We start from the raw sequence: 17,028 nt of genomic DNA, 5'->3' as shown, positions 1-17,028 counted from the left end.
CTCAATTATAATTTATTCCTCTCACCTGTGTCCTCCAGTTTATATTCAGTTCAGCCTGAGCATTCAGTGCCAGATCATTGCTTGTCTTTCTGTCAGTCTTTCTGTTCAGTTTTATTTGGTTCATGTCCTGGATCCTAGCTACCAGTGGAAAGAGGGTTTTAGTGTCTGTCTGTCTGGCTCATTATGTGGGGAGGTTCAGTTTTTATCCAGTAAGCCTGGCTCCAGGAGGAGACCAGTTTAAAGTCCTGCATCAAGTTCTGGTTCCACGTCCTGTCTCGGCTACCCTCTTCCACTGAGAGCCTGTCTGCACCTGATCCTGTCTGCTCCTGTGCGTGACCACCTGGTCATGCTTCTGGTCCCAGTCAGACTCTGAACCCTCCTGGAAGCCTGTGGATGCCTGGAAGTCTGGATCCTGCCACCTGTTTCTGTTCCTGCCTGATCTGGATCCTATTCCTGTCTGTTCCTGTCTGTTCTGAATCCCTGACCAGGATCAGCTTCCAGCATGACCTCTGGGACTGCAGCACTGGGGACACCCGTGGTCTGGACTGTTAAACCAGGTAAGTGACCACCACAGATAATCTTATATCAGTTGATCGTGGTCACTTACCTGTGTTTCCTCCCTAGAGTGTCTGAGATTGGGCGGTGCCCGCCCCCCCGCCTGCAGTGTCCGCGAGCCATAGCTCCGCTTAGTTTTTGTTTTATTATTTAATAAACGTTATGAACTTTCCTACTGACTGTCTCTCCTTGAATACTGGGTCCCTCTGTCCTCGGTTCTTGACACGGGTTGATTTAGGAAAAACATAACCTGACTCCGCCAGATGGATTTGCTGGATTTCCTCCGCATATCCATCTGGAAACCTTCCGTTGAAGTAATTTTGGTAAGGGACGAAAATACTGGTTAGCTGATTGGCCTATGTTGGTGATAGACGGGCCAAATAAACCAATCAGATCAACGAAGCATATGACGTACTAACAGAGCGACGACGAAGAGGAGCCAATCGATAGATCAAACTCTTGCCGAAACCAGTCGGGAGAAGAGCAAAAACATCTTTTCCTCTGAGAAAAGCCTCCAGAGCAGTGTTTTGCTCTTCTTTCAGTGAAGAAATACTCTGTAATTCCGATAAAACTTGCTCTATAGCCACGCTAACGCTAGTTTCATCGGCTGAAGCCGCCATGTTCTTTAGACTGAACTCTCGCGCTTCTCGTTGCGTCACACCTCAACCCGCCTCAAAGCCAACGCTGATTGGACGTTCGTTTGGTGAACGGCTCCAAATTTTCTTCAACGGAGAGTCTCCAAACTGATTAGCGAGTGAAATCTTGAAAGCTCGCGAGATCAGGATGGTCTCACGAGGCTAGCAGAAACAGGCATGGGGCCCTCTACCAGGGGTTGACGTTAAGGATTTTTACTACTCTTTGGGCAAGTGGCTTTCACATTTCATTTGCCCAGAAACAATTTTTACTTGCCCAGTATAATGTTTGATAAATATAGTTCCTAATATTCATTTTTGTATATATATCAATTAAACATGTTTGTTGTTTAAAGGTTTTTTGTAATTCATTATTTTTTAAGTTTCCAGGTTCCTGGTGTGTATCTGCATGCGTCAGATAATGAGCTCAAACCTACATTACCGTGTTAACATGCTTTTCAATCCTTCCTGCACATTCTTTTCAAACTAAACTTTGCTTTAAACTGTTGTGTGCTTGGAAAAATATAAATTGTAATGTTAAAAATCTAAAAAAAAACTTGACAGGTTAAAAACAAGATAAATCACAAGACAGAAGTCAATGTCACAAATGAATAACTTATTTTAGAGTCACGGTATGTTTATACAAGATAATACAATTAATATAATGTGACTTTTCTAGAGAATCATTATACATAGTTATTTTATACAGGGTTTCCACAGTCTGACATCATTTCAGAATTCCCTGACTTTTAACTGACTCAGGATTAGTTTCCCTGACAAAATAAATGCAGCAACAAGACAATAATAATAACTTAACAGGTCACCAATTTAACATGTTTAGCTCTATAACATTTAAATGCACCTCTCCAATGTCTAAGAGAAAAAAAAATGTATGAAAATTTTTTTAATGTATGACCTGCATTACTATACAGAAAACTACCATATGATAGCGCTTTCTAGCTTGTTTGTCGTTTTGGTAACTACATCAAAATTACCGCTAGGTGGACAAAAATCACACCATCTGTTGGAAAATCACCCAGCGGGCAAATGCAATGAAATCTGTACCCTCCCAACAATAAAAACTACTTGCCCCGGGAGATCGGACGATGGTTAACATCGAGCCCTGTCTACATTTAAAAAATACATAAAACAGGCACATTATACAGAAATTTGAATAGAATAGACATCCATTATTTGGGGATTAATAAACCTCTGATGACATAACGTCTGCTGAAGCTCCTCCAAAAATGTTTTTAGCATCCAGAACAGCAGTGAGAAGTTCGCTATACATTCTTTGCCTGCTTTGTGTGTCAACTGTGACAGTTGCTAGGTAACACTTTGAACTGAGTGAGGGGCGGTGACAGCTGAAGAAGGCTGGACCTGATAGAATCTATAGCTGAGCCTCCTTATTTTAATAGCCAGAGCCGCGTAATCGAACACAGCCAGCGTCTCAACAATTCCTTCAAAAGTATTGGCACAGATTACTGGGGCTGGATCGCTGGGGTGAAGCTGGGGGGTAGCGAGTCGTTAGCTATGCTTCTGGGCGCCCCTACCAGGTGATTTGTTGTTCTCATTTGGACATGATTCACCAACTCCAGAACAAGCAGTTCCTATCTAAATCAGAGGGTGGCAGCAGTGATACTCTAAAGGGGACTGTCCCAACTAATTTGACATTTTGTTATTGTAACGATGCGATTTCTTGCTGTATATTTGTTGTCATTTTATGGGTAATATACTAACACTAAAGATAAAAAACAGAATTCATGCTCTTTTCAGAGCTAAGTTGATGAGAGATGTTAGCCTCGTGAGACCATCCTGATCTCGCGAGCTTTCAGGATTTCACTCACTAATCAGTCTGGAGACTCTCCGTTAAAGAAAATTTGGAGCCGTTCACCAAAAGAACGTCCAATCAGCGTTGGCTTTGAGGCGGGTTGAGGTGTGACGCAACGAGAAGCGCGACAGTTCAGTCTAAAGAACATGGCGGCTTCAGCCGATGAAACTAGCGTTAGCGTGGCTATCGAGCAAGTTTTATCGGAATTACAGAGTATTTCTTCACTGAAAGAAGAGCAAAACACTGCTCTGGAGGCTTTTCTCAGAGGAAAAGATGTTTTTGCTCTTCTACCGACTGGTTTCGGCAAGAGTTGATCTGATTGGTTTATTTGGCCCGTCTATCACCAACATAGGCCAATCAGCTAACCGGTATTTTCGCCCCTTCCCAAAATTACTTCAACGGAAGGTTTCCAGATGGAGATGCGCAGCAAATCCATCTGGCGGAGTCAGGTTAGAGAGATGTATGAATTTGTGCACAATTAGGAAGGCCTTCATAAACCTAATTTCTTTCGAAAATACTTATGTCGTTGTTTATTTTACTTTTCAGTGTGATTAGTGTAGATGAACCATGAACTGGTTTTGGGTGCAGTCAGTTTCTGTGAACATAAGTTCCTGCCTAGGCAGCACTAAAAGAATGTCGAGCTTTACCACATCCTGCCGCTTTGTGTTTTCCATTTTATTCCAATCTGAATCACAAGATCTCCTTTATTTATTTATTTAACTTACTGTTCCTTTATATTTTATGGGTAGGCTTAAAACTTTCCTTTTTGATAAAGCTTATAGTTAGAGTGGCTCAGGTTATTCAGGTTATTCTCCCACTTTGTAGAATCTGTTAGTTCAATCTCTAACGTTCTGCTCTCTCTGCTTTTTCTCATAGTAGCTTCATCTGGTCTGTTCCTGTTTGGCTGTGACTCCATCCTGGAGAGAAATATCAGCTGTGCTGCTGCCATCAACACCTTTGTTTATAGATGTTGGAGCTTGGCCTGTTTTCCAGTGTAGTCCTGTTTCTCTGACTGTGACTAACTGGATGTGCTCTCTTCATCCTCTGACATGGGAGCTGGCTCGGAGCACGTCTGCCTGGCTGTGTGTTTCCTGGACGGGGCCGCATGTGGAGCTGGTTGACAGTTGCCTTTTGTATCTGTGCTTCTTTTTCTATGTCTGCTTCTGTCTCCTTGAACCCCAGTGGGCCTCAGCAGATGGCCACTCACACTGAGCCTGGTTCTGTTGGAGGTTTCTTCCCGTTTTTCTGTCCACTGTCGCTACAAGCATGCTTAGTGTGAGGGATTACTGAAGAGTCAATGAGTCGATGCAGTCAGCTGGTTTTCTTTAAATAGAAAACTTTGAATTAATCTGATTATATGATCTGGTTGAACTGTAAAGTGCCTTGAGATGACATGTGTTGTGAACTGGCGCTATAGAAATAAACTGAATTGAAAACTCCATATTTCGGACCAAAATCTCAAAAACTGATAAAGTATTAGAAAAATGTGAACATTGTTATTTGTAATAATAGTTCGAAGTATTTTCAATGGACCTTCCTGGGTTTACATGTTAAAAAAAAATTTATTTAAGTCTATTAACACCTTAGTGGATAAATGATACTTAACTACCCCAAGCAAAATGGTGATCTCTCATCACGCTTGGCCTGGCTCCTCGAACCTTCTGTCTCCTTGAACCCCAGTCAGCCTCTGCAGATGGCCGCTCACATCGAGTCTGGTTCTGCTGGAGGTTTCTTCCTGTTAAAAAGGAGTTTTTCCTCTCCACTGTCGCTACAAGCCTGCTTAGTGTGAGGGAAAACCAGTTGAACTATAAAGTGCCTTAAGATGACGTGTTGTGAATTGGCGCTTTAGAAGTAAACTGAATTTAACTGAATTAAATTGTGAGATAAAATGTCCAGTCAATACTTAGAGGAAATAAAGGTGGAAAAAGCTGATAGAAAAGCAATTCTTAATTAAAATAAATAATTGGTTTAAAATCTCACCATTATGAATATCAAGTGTCCTTTTTACACAGATTAGAAAGCTGTAGAAAGATGAGTTACAATTTGTTCTGCACACACCCGTTTGCCACTTCAGTACTAACAGCAACACAAATATTTGTATGTGACTGATTGATAACTCCACTATGTTGTATGTTTGCAAAACAAAGAGGTAAATCTTGCCTCTGGCGCAGTTTGAAACAGGGGAGGCGAGTGCATCTATCACACCACGTAAGAGTACTTTGTTAAATTAAAATCCGTTTCCTCAGCTCATTGTTTCCATAACGCACGCAGGCAGTAACACATTTCTCTCAGAAAATGAAATTTGGAAGATTAGAAGCTTACGACGAATTAGATTTTCAGTGTCTCCAATTGAAAAGAAACGTTACATCTCTGCCTGATTACCTCTGGCAAGGAAGTTGGAGGTTATCTAATTTATGAGTGATGGATGTTCTATAGATGCAGTCGCAGAATGGTCCTTTTTTCCTGCTTTTGTTCCAAAGGATAAAGGGTTACTTGCTATTTTTTAGATCTCATTCTATTAGATAGCTGGATTTCAAAAAGACATTTGATTTTCAAGTCTGTTTGACTGTGTGTGTCAGGTTGCCTGTTTTCATATGCAGCTTTGTTAAAGTATTCACACCTCTTGACACATTTTCTCACTGCAAGAATCTTTGTATTTTAGTATGATAGATCATTAAGTCCTTTCTTCCTTAGTGTGTCACAAATTTAGCTTTTTATTAGCAACAATTAATTTTGCTTTAATAAAGAGAAACAAAGCAAAAAGCAGAATAAAAACTAGGAGAAAATGAGAGTCTCCATTGGTGCAGCTTAAAAAGTGAAGATCATTTTGCTGTTATATTAGAAACAGAGAAGTGTAGTCCAGCGACTAGTCTGTCCCCTCAGCAGAGATAGTTTGCTTATCCTACACTGGATTAGCTCCAATGCAACAGTTATCAGCTTCCCTCAGCCTTTTTAGAGACTTTCTTCATCTTTTAAAATATTTCCAAAACAAACAATCCACTGGACTTTGTTTCAAAATTTAAGGATGTTTCGCTTCACATCCTGGAAGCTTTTTCAATTAAAAAATGTCAGAAGTAGCGTTGAGTTAGATGCTTTATTGAGTGGACCAAAAGTAAAGTCTTGTTTTGCTTAGAAAACATACAATTTGAACTGGACGAACAAGTCCACCGCTTAAGAATGGGCATTCATTTCGTTTCTTGGTTAGCCTGCAACACCTGATACTGGTCTAGGTCTCTGAAAAGGGGGCGTTAAAGGGAATCGTTGGCCTGGCTTAACAGGCGAGGTCTTCCGTTCCTTCTAATGGGGTCGGGGTTGCGATGATAGCGGAAAAGAATCAACTCAATTGCTGCATTGTAGGATTTTGAAAGCTGAAATCTGAGTCCAGCATCTCTGTTTAAGGTTGTTTTTTTCTTTCTTAATATAGATGACTTCCTCCATGCCCCTCTCAAACCACCAGTCTTCTTTGTCCAAAATGTGAACAGTCTGGTTCTCAAAAGAATGTCCTTTGTACCGCAGAGTCTTGTCCAGAGGAGGTAGATCTCCTGTGTTGGGCCATGCGTCTGTGGAGAGGTTGTTTGGTTTCTCCAATATAAAGATCAGAGCATTCCTCACTGCATCGAACTGCATAAAACACTGCACTCATCTTTTATTGTTTATTTTAGCTGATTTAACAAGAGTGATGAGGGTTGATGTCTCCCCCATCTAATCACCTGTATGACCCTGTGGGGTTCGTACTAGAGCTCGCACATTAAGAGGGAGGGCACCAGTCGTCACTCTCCCTTTGAAAAAAAGAAAGAAAAAAACAGAAAAATGTCATTCCCCTGCAGATGTTTGTCTGTATAGTTAAAACCATCCTACCATCAACTCACACCAGCTTCCCAAAGGATGATGCTGCCATAAAAAGTTTTTTATGTAATAAACAGTGGTGGCCAATAGAGGGTGCTAGGGCACCGCACCACTCACCCAATGACCTTGATTTAGACATAAAAAAAAATAAATAGAAATTCTATTATAAAATTAAAATACTTCAAAACAATGTATTTTTTAGATATACAAGATTAATATATAATCTTTAATTATGAGTAAAGCTGTTTTGTTTGTCGTCTGAATGGTGACATATTTGCGCTATTAACCCCCCTCCCTGGAGAAAACTCCACCAGGCACCACTGGCAAGAAAAGTAAAATTAAAGGAAAGGTTAATGGATCATTATTTATACCTAAAACTAATACATTCATGGTGATTTAATGAATTTAGCATTAATCACAAAAAAAAAGTGAAAAAAGTGAAAAAAAAAGAGTTATTCCACCTTTCTGATTCCTGATCCTCCACGGACGGGTTGGTCGTTGGATCGCCAACTTGAAGAGGGAGGATTTGCCATCGAACTTCTGGCCAGAGAAAAAACCCGTAATATGTAGCCAACATTTGGAAGAAGAATGTTTTCCAGATGACTTGGATAATAGCGCGTTGTGACAAACACCAGATACAGCACTGGGACTTGATCAACAGCCGATACTGCACCGTGACGTCACTAACCAGTAGGTGGCAGTAGTGTTCTTTGACAAACATGGATGCCTCCAGTAAAGCACATTCACATGAAAATTACTCTGAATTAAAAACACTTATTCATTGAACAGTATTTAATAAATTCATATTTAAACTTTTTCTTTAAGGTGCCAGCTGATGATCCATACTTCATCTATCTAATCTATCCAATCTAACCAGAGCAACTTCTTCTGCACGTTTGCTTAAATGTGTTAAAGCTTTTTTTTTTTTTTTATCATAGCTTTAATTTTGATTTATTGTTTTGACCAGATCTGTCTCTTGCTGATAAATGTTCTTTCACTATCACCATCTTAGCTGCTTCTCTGACTGCTTTGCTTTCTCCGTCAGATGTTTAGATCTTAGGGTCCGGTTCTAATGCTTGATCCTGCTTCCAACTTTCTTCAAATCTTTCCGTCCTCTTTTTTTCTTCCCATAGTTCATTTAAATAGATTTTAGAAATGCTTTACAAATAACAGCAACGTAGATGAGATGATTTTGAGATAGTTTGCTAAAAATTTGGACCAGACAAGCTTGGAAAGACAGAAACAAACATTTTTTCCCCCAAAGTTGTCTGCATTATGGATCATAATGTAAGAGACTGTCTTTGGGTTTTTAATAGAAGTTCATGTGAGGACGATAATGAGGGCAATCTGTCAAAATCAGCTCTTTCCACTCCTGTTTGAGTAGCCAAGACACAAAGAAAAAGCTTTCCTGAATATGGCTGAAATGAGACACTACTCATGTGAAGGTCCAAAGGGACAGCAGAACTGTCAGAGCAGCAGTCAGCTATTGAATATGATTGAATAACACCGTTTCATACATTGATTTGGCTTTAGTGAATTTAAAAGAAAATGAAAAAGAGAAGAAAAAAAAAATTGTGCAAATTTCTTTGTGAAACCATTACCTGTATAATTCCAAACCAGTTCTGTTTTGAAGTCCAAGAGGTTTTTCTCTACATTTGTAAACAAAAAAACATTAAAGGGGTCATGAAATGATTATAAAGGTTATTCTGTGCTGGTACTTAAGGTCTCTGAATAGGATGTGTAACATTGGTTGGGCTGAAAATGACATATTTGCTGTTCCAAGAGCCCTAATGCAAGCCTGGTTTACAACGAGTCAAGCTGCTGAGCAAAGACGCATCATAGCAATAAGCACTCCCTCACGGAAACATTGAAATTGTTGATATGGTAGGGTGAGCAGACTCTTTTTACACAGGCGCCCCCGTGCTTCCCCCCCACCTGCCTTACCGGCCCCCCTCCTCCCCCGGCTGAGGATGGGCGGCTCATGGTTCCCTGCTGAGGTCTGGTCCAGTCAGTGGCCTGGTATGTTTATGAATTTCAGGTCATAACAAAATTACAGGCCAGAACCAAGTAAGGCAACATCCCATAGTTTACGTCAATTTGGTGCTTCGTTTGGATTCGCCCGTTTTATGGTGGAAGTTTAGAATTGTGAGATTTGCCGAGAAAGGAGGTGTCAATGGGGTTTAAACTTCTCTGTACGTCCATTTCACCCACTGAAATATCGTTATTCATCTATGACAATGCAAACTCTGTTTTTGCATTCCATGACCCCTTTAAAACTACAGAGGGAAACAGTTTAGAGGTCTGTGACAAAGCAGGTTTAGGCTATAAGTAAAGCTGTGGATGTGACTCTGGATGAGCTGCAACAAAGAATCTGTACATTAAGGATTATTGGTGATTTCACCAATCTGGTTTAACCCGGGCGTACACTAAAATATTTTTCCCTTTTCGGGCCGATTCTCCAGTCGTGCAAGAATATTTTCGATGTGGCCGAGTTTCAGCCTGATCGTGCGCTGTGTAGTATACAGGGGGCAACAAGGGACGATGAGCTTCTCACGACCACCTACCGATCAGGAATCGTAAGGAGAAAATCAAACATGCTGAAAATTCAGTCGGCCGTTGTGAGGCGTTTGTGGACAAATCCCATTGTTTAAGCAGAGCTACAGGCTGATTTACTAGAACCTCATGCACTGCACGTGCAAATGAGGAAGTTCCTCTTCTTCCAGATTGACAAATTCCGAGTAGCGCCATCTCTTGGTGCTGACTCCAATGTGGTTTTTAGTCGTACAGTGTGAGCAGGTAGATTGCATCAGTGTCGGGTCGCACAGTGTGAGAACATGGATCGTGACCTGTGAACTTTTAAACCCTGCAATTACGTCTTACAGTTTGAGCTGTAGCTGCATGCAACGATTGAAAATATCGCACAGTGTATGCCCGGCTTTAGATAGAACAAGGACAGAAGAGAGAACCACTCCTGTGAGAGAAGAAGCCTGACGGAAACCATGTTTTCAACACACCAAACACATTAAAGGAGAGTACTGTAAAATAAGACCAAATCACCCGTTACGCCAAACACACCATCAATATGACGTATTATGGCAGAATCATGCTGTGTGGATGGTTTCCTTTACCACGACCTGAGCCTGGGTTTGTGCTTCACCTCCCAGCCACCCTAGAAAAAGAATTAAAACCCATCAGAAAATCTGCATCAAGGATAACATTCACTGTAAAGAAAGTTTACTCTAATTATACAGGAAAATATGTCAGTTTTATTCAACCTCTAATTCTGATTTTTAACTTGAATAGCTTTTTCTTTATGTCAAAAATATGTGATATTCTGAACTATGAATGGAAATTGACATCACTTTAAAAGCTTATTTATTCCAAAGACTTGATGCCTTCCCACAATTCAGTTTTTTCACTTTGATCCAACTCAATAGGGACAAAATATGTAGATCATTATAACGAGAGAGCTAAAGCTTTTGTTAATTCAGTGGGAAGGAAAGACCTTACACTATTTGAGAATTTTTACACAGCAAATTCCCCAGTGTTAAATATGGCAGTGTCAAAGTATATAGACTATTTTAGGGTGATTACAACAACAACTGGAGTAAAATATACACTACGTAAAGTTCTAATTTAACACTAATTCCGAGTAGGACCAAATGCACTCTTAAAGTGTTACTTTAATACTGCAAAATTTACTGTGTAGGCTTAAAAACTACCTCAGGTTATTTAAATTTTTTTTTTTACTGTTCCCATTTGTTAGGTTTATTGAAGACAGTTGGTGTGTGTACATATGAAACACTGAAGACCTGCCTCCATCTAGGTCATTACAGGGTCATTCTGTCTTATGACCTGCCTCCAGCTGATTGGTCATTACAGGGTCTTCTGTTTTAAGACCCACCCTATTATGTTGTAATCTGCTAATAAAAAGACTTCTGCTGAGGAAACCCACAAGAGAGCAGATGTGGCTGAACGTGGCTCTCTCCCTCTGCAGAGGCCAAAAATCCATATTCTGTGCGGACTCAGTTTCTCTTTTATGAACCTACATTTTTGAACGTAACACCATTGATATCTAAAACACCGCACGCCCTGCGATTTCAGTAGACCACATTAGTTGTAACAGTAACCGTGATCATGGAGCTGCAGCTCTGACCACAGCCATTTTAAAAGAGTTAAAACATGTGGTGAAGTGACACAATTACCCTGCCTTTGACTTGAGGCTAATATTTAGTCGGCAACTTCAGTTATTTTATTTTCATTTGAACGGAATTTGTAATTCCAGGTAAAGTGAAATGAAACCAGAAAAATGAAAATTTTCTGTTAGAACATCATTTTAATTCAACCAAATGACACAGACCTTTCAATTGTTTAAGTGTCCAGTGATGCTACTTATCCATATGGTCTGATTAATTTTTGAGAGAAAGACAAAAACGTCTTTAAATTATGTCTACAAAGTAGTAACTCAAAGGAGAAGGACACAATTGCAAATTCACATTTTTTTTGTGTGTATTTTTTGTCAGCAAGTTCTTTGCAAGACTGCAGTAGGGAGTCCTATTCAAATAAAGTGAAATGTTTTTTTTGAACTTTGACAAAATCCCTAATGATTATTATAACTTTATGCTGTGTGACAAGTGATACCAGTACAAGAAAGAACTGTTGATGTGAAGAGGCAGCTCTGAAGCACTTAATAGTAAAAAAATAAATAAAAATAAATAAAGGCATAAGCAGACTTGAAGCAACATAGAAGCAGGACATCAGCACATCAAGAAGCAGAGAGGAGTATGAGATTGTACCCCAAGGAACAATACAGTAGCAACAATAAAAACTGCCTTAAAGGGAACAAAGGTAGCAGGACTCAGTATATATGTACTACAGAAAAAGAAAATAAAAATGTTCAGCAAGAGAAACATGAACTGAAAAATCCTGGCAGGACAATTTGGATTAAACACACTGGAAAAAAGCAATTCTGGTGACTGAGTAAGAAAAAAAGCATAAACATTAACAATGAAGTGTATGAAACCTAACAAAACAGTGAGCCAGCCTTTAAGAGACAGCATGGCTGCTGCAAAGTTTAGGTTTCCTCCTCTTTCATCTGTCTCATAAGGTCTTTAATTCCCTCAGGATGTGAGTTCACAGTTTTTGCAAAGCTTTAAACAATTGTTGCTTTGGTATTGAGGTCAATACGAAGTCTAGACAGAAGTACAACTGAAAGGAAAAGAAATGACTTGCCCTCATTATCAGAGGCTACCTTTGACGTAAACCAATCAGCTTTGAACTGCACCTTCAGGAAGCTCAATTAGCATCCAGAGTTAATCTTAAAAGGTCTACAAATCCAAAGCACAAGAAGTGGTTGCACTTTGGCGGATTTTGATCCGGATGACCCTGATTTAATCCACCTCCATCCCATTCTCCACCGTCGTAGCTAAGCTCCATCTGGCTTTTCCATGTTGCTTCTTTAACCTCGTCCATATCAGGGTGTCATTCGTCCCAGACTGCGTTCCCTGTCTCATCTCAACCGGTCCAGCAGAAGACCGGCAAGTTGAGCCTGGTTCTGTCAGAGGTTTCTTCCCAAAGGGGAGTTTTTCCTCTCCACTGTTGCTTCATGCTTGCTCATCATGGACAGGTTCCTGCAAACCCGTTTTTATCCAAGCTGGACAAGTGGACATCTGGGGGGGGTTATTCCCGTTCTCATGCAGTAGTACGCATTCAAAAGTTCCCCACTTTCGTTGATGGGTCCTTGGCTGGTCCCCTACAATTCCTTTTTAAAACATCTCAAATATTCTGTCACGATTTGTGGACATTAAGATCTAAAGAGAAGCATCATCACACGATCCGACCCTGTAGTTAAGCGAAACGGTGGAGGTAGAGTAAACTCATAACAAATGTACACTCTAAGGCAGTTACCAAAAACTTCAAAAAAGTTACATTCACTCAAAACTATAATTAAATACCTTTTATCACCATGCAATTAATCCTTACTTTGCTAAACTAATTAAGAAGCCCACATTACAGCCAACTAATTTATGCAAGTTATGACAGCTATTGCATTTTACCACGTTCCTTGACAGTGTCGTTTCTAAGTCCCCAATTTAGTGCTACTTGGTCCCAATGTAATTTCCCATTGGGAACCTACTAGCACCAAGTTGCTAACTGGTTAGCAAGACGTTTCCGATAAACCAGCCACCGTCAAATTGCTTGCGAAACGTCTGCCACAACAATCCCGCCCTCTTGATAAAAACAACAAATCACATTCTTTTTTCACTTGTGTAAAGTCGCGCACCACTGCAGAATTCGGAAATGCAACAGCTGATTTCCTACAACTTTAAAATTTATTGTCAAAGCAAAGTATTTCTTCTTTGATGAAAGCAGTGGGTGTATCCTTGTCCTGTGATCCATTCCAGGAACCTGGCAGGTGTAATGGATCTGATCTCACCCCCATTGTTTATATCTTCTGGATTTAGTTTCACGAATACACAAAACACCAAAAAAAAAAAAAAAAAACAAAAAAAAAAAAAACACACACACCCCGACTACTCCCAATGTGTGAATTGTAGATAAAATTCAACAAGCTACAACTTTAACATTGTCAAACCACTTTCTTTTCTATGTTCTAATTGAAAGTAGATACTGAATGTGGATTATGATTTGAAGTTCAAATTGGTATCTGGTGGTTCCTTTTTCACTCAACTGACAGCAAATGGATGCCATGACAAACTATGTCATGATTTTATCTAAGGCTCGGACCCTAATGCAGTGAAACCAAACAGACACGGATGAAAAGTTTGATGGATTTTATTGAAGATGTTAAGCTCGGTGCAGAGTTTCCCTGAACTCTGCTCAGCCGGAACTGGAAGGCGAGGGGAGGACTGACTGTTAGTTCAGGCTCAGTGGGAAATTTGATTTGTTGATCTTGAAGGAGAGGATCTGATTGTTGACTCACGTTTCCAGAGAAGTCAAGGATCCTTGACTCCAATCGGTGTGTTGGTTTTCCAGTGTATGTCTGATTCGGCGGAGGGCGGAACAGGGTTTACCCAGAACTTGGACGGTGTAGGTGAACGGAGACGCCGATTGACACTCAGATTTCCTGCTGTACTTGAACGGGTCGTGGTGAAGATGATTCCCTTGCTCAGAGTGTAATTTCAACGTCCTCTAAAGGAGACTGAAGAGGTCTTCAAATCTAACAGCTACTGTGTGTATGGAACGAGCAAAATGTGTTTCAGACTTGTGTGCCTCTACTTCGACCTCTTCAAAAAGACCGTGATGTGCTCCTTCTACAGTTATGCCTAATAGGCTGTTCTGCAAGACCAGAACTCCAACAACCTTGACTCTTTGTGGGGCAAACCTACCCTCTCTGTGGCTTAGGAGTAGATCAATGGTATCTGGTCTTCTGAGATCTTCTAAGGGAACCTTTTAGAGAAACCTTTGCAGTTTTGTGGTTGGTTAATTTTGTGAGCAATGTCACTGAGGCCATAGCAGATGAGTTGGAGGGCTCTTTCTGTTCCTTTGCTGGTCCTTACTCTCACTTTTAAACAGATCTCTTCGTTTTGGCTTTTGGCTGCTCTGTGAGTGATGCAATTTGTGTCAGAGGCCAGGTTGATCAAAGTGCCAAATTTTTGCCCTGCATTTGCAGAGACCTCCAACAGCATTAGAACAGCAGCAAGCCCTTTCAGTCCATATACTTCAGCCCATGGGTTTCACCCTTAACATTGTTTATGGATGTAGCCATATTTGAGAATGCTCTTCTGCATTTTTCTGCCATTTCAAGGAAGAGCTCAGCTAATAATCTTCTGTTCCTGTCTGTTTCACACCTTTTGGACCGAGAAAGAAATGATCTGAGAAGCTTTTTTTTTTTTTTTTTTTTTTTTTTTACAATCTTTGGGATGCCATGAAGAAGATGATGAATGTACAAACACCTATTGCATACCTGCAATTTCTTCAAATGTTAAGCTTTTCAGGTACGTTCATGGCTTTGAATTTAATTAAGAAGAATATTTTATCTCCATGTCTTGAATCTCAACACACAATGCAATGCAATAGCTGATCTGAGAAAAAGCATGCCTTTTTTTCCAAACTTCTCCATCTCATTTCTGCCTGGTCCTCCACCCATTCCACGTTGCTCTAGTTGTTCCCAGGATCTCCTCTTGTGTTTTCAGAAACTTAAGACTGTCAAAATGGTTGTCTGGTGTAACTCCATTAGCAGGATTAACAATTAAAACTAGCCAGTCCCCCTTTATGACCTCAGGTAGTTTGCTTTCTATAGATTATGACCAGGGGGGTTATTAATAGCTCAAGGGATACAAAGCTCAAGCTAGGGCTTTTTTAAATGTTTGTATGAAGTCTAGAACTTTCCTTGACTGGTCAGCTCGTAGGACTGGGATTTTCTCAAGTTCCTCAATAATCTCGAGAGCAATTGTGGACTCATTCCGTATCTATACTCCATCACCGCAACATATCTGCAGCACTGTTATAAGTTGACAGGTGGAGCTTGCATATCTTAAAATATCTTCTCATCCACACCATCTAACAACTGTTTTTTTTTTTTTTTTTTTTTTTTTTTTTACTTCCACTGAACCTGTGGGCTCTCCCTGCCTTTGCAAGCTCTCCAAATCTCTCTTCCATCCATGGAAATCCCTTTTACAGCCATTAAATGTATTCTTACAATTGGTGTGCCTTGGTCAAAAGTGTGGGGGTTCCATGAGCTGCTTCTGATACAATTTATTTTTTCTGCAATTGCTTGTTCCATCACAAAATGTGTTCTCTTTTGAAGTTTGTTCTTTGTTACTTTATTCCATTTTCTGTGCAGTCTTTTTCCTCTGCTGGAATCCATATTTGGCTTTTTACAGTTTGTTAGATCAAGTTCTCCACCAAGGACAGCTGCCTCTCATATGCACTTTTACTTACAGCAGAGACTGATATTTCAACAGCATCATTACAAGCCTCTTCTGCCTCCATAATTCCCATGCAGAGATCATGCTGTCCATACTTTGACCACAAATTGGATTGAACGATTCGTTTGACTTCCTCCATTTTTAGTTTAGTCATTAACAGTTTTGTCAAGATCAGCTTCATGCTGTTTATCAAGTTTCACTTCATCCTCTTTATCTGCATTTCCGTCTCTGCTAACAGGCCAGCTATATAATGCGTGTCATATCTTGCATCAGGTGAGCTTCTTTGAATTACTCCTGTAACTCCATCTGTGTCATGTTGCAGGCTCTTCTGCTCAGGAAGTTTGCTTGTTTGGTAAAAGAAGATTTGGCCATAGTTCATTCTGGCTTCAGTTGTTTTATTGTTTTTCCATAAAATAAACCACAATGGGCTTTTCATTTTGATAATGCTCCTCTGCATTGACAGGAATCTCTGATCTTTGTCAGCGTCTCACTGCCATATGTTGCTTATCAACTCTCAAGTTCTCTCACATTCTGCAGCTCTTGTCCAAACTTGAAAAGACCAAGCCACAACCAAAAGGATGCTGGGAAAACTCAACTCAGTTTGGTTTCGTCTTTCTCTTTAATTCAGACATCTGACAAATATGTGAGAAGGTTGATGACCTACCAAGAAACCATGCACACCAGAAATTACAAGGAAACCTCTTGAATGTTTTACATTTCGAAACAGCTTGTAAAACTTAACTGAAAACAAATTTCATATTATAAGCACTGCATACCATGATTGTCATAATCAAGTATTTAAGACATACTTTCAAAGAACACTTGTTTTGGTTTTACTGCACAAAATGTGAAAAATACTTTTTACTGTCCATTTGAATAAACATATGTTCTCATCTCCTACCAGTGGTTTCTTTTGTTGTAGCTTGGAGTTCTTTGCTTGTTGTGCCATCCTTCTGTGAAGCCCAGGTGAGCAGGGTTATTTTTAAATTAGGTGTTTGGCTTGAGGAGGGAGACCGCTTGATTTTATGTTAAAAGCACTCCAGGTGGGTGGACATTAGAAAGGGTCACTTGCCCTTTCCTGGTTAAACTTGACAGTCAGTGTTTCAGAACATCAAATAATAACATAAATATATTGCAGTTTTTAAATTTCTTTGCTTTTTTTTTGTTTTTCCCAGCTTGTCTTGCACATTTAAACCCAAATGTGGTTTTTCCTCCACCAGGGCTCCATTTCAAAAAGCAGTTAAGTGAAAACTCTTAAGTTGTCGAAACCTGA

The sequence above is a fragment of the Cyprinodon tularosa genome, unplaced genomic scaffold (assembly GCF_016077235.1).
Source record: "Cyprinodon tularosa strain WSP-4 unplaced genomic scaffold, ASM1607723v1 ctg169, whole genome shotgun sequence".
Taxonomy (NCBI): domain Eukaryota; kingdom Metazoa; phylum Chordata; class Actinopteri; order Cyprinodontiformes; family Cyprinodontidae; genus Cyprinodon; species Cyprinodon tularosa.
The sequence above is the reverse complement of the archived record's forward strand: the minus strand, read 5'-3'. Positions refer to the sequence as shown.